Below are 4,468 nucleotides of genomic sequence, written 5' to 3'. Positions count from 1 at the left end.
GGCCTCTCTCAAGTTCAACCCCACAAAGAAGCACTGCCCTCCAGGGTGTCCTTTGGCCCCTCTGAACACAGGAGATCCTTTCCTGCACATGCCTGACCACAGAGAGCTCTCTCAGTTTTGCATCTTTGCTTTCAGGTGTCCTCCTGCCCTGCGGTAGCAGTATGAGTCCAACCAGGAGCTTGGGTTCAAGGCTTAGCTTTCCCTCTCTGTGAGGTTGGGAGGCTACTAACACCCAAGCTTCAGTTTCCCCTCTGTCTGACCTTGAGTGAGCACTTGATCTCTCAAGGCTTCAGTTTCCACACCTTGGAAATGGGGGGATAATACGAATACTAACACCATAAGCCTGTTGTGAGGATCAGATGAGACGGTGTGTCAAATCTGTAAATGACAAAGAGCTATACGAATGTCAGCAGTCTGTCATTGCTATGGTTGCAGATTTCATTGTCATCGTGTTCCTTATCTAAGCCTGGTCAAGGGAGGCTATGCTTTGTTCTTCATCAAAAGCACCGATTCAACCAGCATTTCGTGTGTCACTGTTTCACACTAGCCTGCCTGTTCCAGGTGGTCTTGTCCCAGGTGGTCTTGGGTTAAAGCCAGAGATATTGTCTCTCCTCCAGGCACCTGCCTTTGGAGGGGGCTTGGGGAACTGGAAGACCTCCAGAGTCCAAAGAAACAAGTTGTTAGCAGGGGTATTTCCCTTGGACGAAGTTCAGCAAACGTGGGCTGGGCTGGGCTGGGTTGTGGTCACAGGCCCATGCGAGAAGGATCTCGCATCTAGAGGGTCCTCTTCTGGTACAAGGCTGGCATTTTGAGGAAATGCAGTGTGGGAGATGGTAGAGGTGGCTGGGGGCCCCGAGAGCTCAGCTGAGAGGAACGTGAGCCCCTGCACGCCCTTCCACCCTCTTCGCCCTCAAAGCCCCGAGTTTGCTGCCTCTGGCCACAGGGACCTCTCTGCTCTCCAGATGCTTTATATACTTTATACCCTTTCTCACCACAGGACCTTGGCCCAATCCTGTCCCATTCCCTCCACGCGAATGCTCCCTCACCTACTCCATCGAATCACTGTAATCCCGTCCTTCAGCGCAGCTGCCTCAGCCTCACGAAGGCCTCCCCTGTGTGGGTCCCCTCAGACCCACTGAGGTTCATCATAGCAAACTCTTCTCTTCCACAGTAGAGCATCCAACAAGAGTAGCTCAACAAATAAACGATCATGTCGTCTTCCCCACAAGACCGACTCTTGGCTCCATGGCTCAGGGACTGTGGGGTTTTGTTTTTGGTTTGTTTTTTGGTTTTTCTGATTTCTGCTGTTTTTCACCACCTAGTACAGAGTTTGGGATGTCAAAGATATCCATCAAGTATTTTTCAAGCAAACCTATACGTGAATGGATGGATGGATGGATGAAGGAAAGAGGGAGGTAGCCAAGAGAAGGGAAGAAGAGAAGAATGCCACCCCAGACAGAGGGTGTGCCTGACCCTAGAACAGGAAGGCTGGGTGGGCGCAGGGGCATGGAAGCAGGTCAGTATGGTGGAGGTGGAGCTCGGTGAGAGCTGGGCAGGGGAAAGGGCCACAGGACCCCCTGAGGAGCTTGGACCTCATTCCGTGGGAGAAGGGAAGGGAAAGAGCCTTTCCAGCTCTGCAGCGAGGCTGCTGCCCCGAATAGCCCCCATCCCCGTCTGCAGGCAGGGCCTCGGGCCCTGACGGTGCAGCTAGATGTGCACTCCCCCCGACCAGCCCACTTTCCACCCCTCTCTGTCTCCCACTTTGAGGCCATCAACATTTCCCATCACTGGCATGCGAAAAGTAAGTACATCATACGTTAATTTGTATTGTCACTGTGCCGTAGAGCCGTGGTAAAGAGCGCATTCATTTTTAATCCACTATGAATAATATATAAATATGTATACAGTGTGGAGGGTCAGGAGGAGTAAGGAGAAAGCAAGTCGTACATTGTTTATAACAAAAGTGGGAAAACGAGACATTTTTCTTACTTGCTATGATGGAAATATCTTCTCCTTCCCTGTACCTAAGGGGGAGAGGAAAATGCCCGACCTTGGGGGACCATCCATTAATTACAGCTCCACATTTGTGCGCATCTGGGTTTGGGGAAGAGCAGGAGCTGTGTCCACAAGGCTTCCAGACTTTCCATGCTGATGGTTTCTGCTCAGGTGAGGGATGGTGGAGAGGAGATGGGGAGAGGGGTAAGTGACCAACCCCTGTTGCTTAGTCCAGGGTGGTGAGCAAACAGTCTGACACCCAATCATGAGAGCACATTTATAGGAATTGCCTCAATGGTCCTCATGACCACCAGTGGGGATATATGGTGGAGAAACGTCTCCCCATTTTACAGATAAGAAAACTAAGATTAAAAAATTGTCCAGGGCTTCCCCAGTGGCGCAGGGGTTGAGAGTCTGCCTGCCGATGCAGGGGACACGGGTTCGTGCCCCGATCAGGGAAGATCCCACATGCCGCGGAGCGGGCTCGCTGAGCCTATGCTCTGCAATGGGAGAGGCCACAACAGTGAGGGGCCCACGTACTGAAAAAAAAAAAAAAAAAATTGTCCAAAGTCAGGTAGACACAGCTAGCCAGTTCCTGATCAGGAATTCAACCTTAGGGTTTTCTCAGAACAGACTCTCATCTCACCGTTCCCTCCTGTCACTCCTTGCAGACCACCTGTGGGAAGATTCTCTACAAAGAGCTTTCTTTGATCAGACCCAAGGATGCTCCAGGAGGGAATCCATGAACTTCCTGGAGGAGTGTGTGCTATAATGTGTGGTATTGTACACATGTCACATGCCACACCCCTTATGGACACAAGCACCACTGTGGCCTCCAGATGCACGTCAAAGACTGGTATTGAGCCCATGGCTGGCACCAAGCCACAGGGCTTTGTAAGTTCTCTGTCAAAGCTCGCATCACACATCTCCTGCACCCTAGCCCACTTCCATGAGCACACATTGAGCACCTGCTGCATGCATTGCCCTGAGCAGATTGCTGTTGGAATGATGCAGTACTTTTAGCACCGAGAGGGTGGGAAGGGCATCTATTCCACATGCCTGACACAGGCCCACTCAATACATTCTGAATGGCTGCCCACACATCTTAAGACTGCCTTTAGGGGTTGCAACCTACTGGAGACCCAAGTGGAGACAGGAAGAGGCCAATCGTTCATGAGGGAAGGACATCCAAGCTTCGAGCAAGACTCCAGTTTCCCGTTGAAAGATGGCTCAAAATGGGGGGTTATGAAAGGACCCCCAAGAGAGAAAGAACATTCTTGAGGAAAGACACATGTGCTGTTTGCCAGAGGGTCCATACATTGTGACAGAGGCACAACTCTGGATGTTGGAACAAGGGCATCCTAGCGTGGAGAGGACCAATCCCCAGAATCATGGTTCACGCTCCGTGGTCAACGCAAGGAAGAGGGTCCAGAAGAGGGTCATGTACGTAAGTGGTGGAGAGTAGGGTCCCTGGCCCAGGTAAACAGTGACAGGGACAATCTCCTTGTGTCCTCACACTGCCAAGCCATCTCTCAGACCAGGGCAAGCCTTTCAGATCAGTCACACTGGGGCCTTGCGTTGTTCATAACTGGAAAAAGACAACAGTGGGTAAATGAAGAGGAACATTGCTGCTATGGCTTCTAGATCACATTTACGTAAGTGTGTGGCCACACTTACGTAAATAATGGGTGGGTGTAAACCCCTAAGAAGGCTGCAAAGCATGAGAGAGTCCAGGCTGGCCGAGGAAGAATCTTGGTGACCAGCAGCATTATGGATGCTTTCTGGGGCCTGCAGCAGCCCACAGTTGACCCCCCTGTGGCACTCCCATTTTCCTTTCTGCAATACCCTCTTTGGAGCACAGGACTATGGAGTATTTCTAAGCTACCACAGAAGGGTCTCTCGCAGCCATGTTCTGTGGCATTGTTTTCTAGATGGGTCCTGGTGATGACCTGGAGAGAAGTAGCCCTCAGAGACAACTCGCATGTACAGGGCTATGAGGCTTGGGAAGTACCAACAAGACTCCTTAATAACAGCCTTCCCCCTACTGCACCCCGACCAGAGCCCTTTGGATTCCTTGAAACTAAGGACATTTGCAAACTGCATGCTGGTAGGTTAGAAAATGGCTCCACCTATAGGGCCAACTGGGTAAGTTAGAAACTCGGCGCCCCCCCAGAGGTGGACCCCGCCCCACAGGCCTGGGATGAATCCAGGCTGGGTGGTACCAGTGGGCTGGCCAGCCAGTCAGGCCTCTTGGGCAGTGCCTGGTTTCCACTTGGCCCTCACCTGCTGTTCCCTCTGAGTGTCTGCTGCTCTGAACCTGAAGCTGCAAACTAGGAGGGTCCCAGCCCAGGACCCCGGCCATCCTTCAAGCTTCAACAGTCTCGGCAGGGACAATGAGATGGGTAAAAATATACACAAACATGCATTGAGCTGATAGTAAGAGTCTTTTCTCAGTATCACACATTACATATAT

The sequence above is a fragment of the Neophocaena asiaeorientalis genome, unplaced genomic scaffold (assembly GCF_003031525.2).
Source record: "Neophocaena asiaeorientalis asiaeorientalis breed wild unplaced genomic scaffold, Neophocaena_asiaeorientalis_V1.1 scaffold280, whole genome shotgun sequence".
Classification (NCBI taxonomy): domain Eukaryota; kingdom Metazoa; phylum Chordata; class Mammalia; order Artiodactyla; family Phocoenidae; genus Neophocaena; species Neophocaena asiaeorientalis.
Note: the sequence above shows the minus strand (reverse complement) of the source record.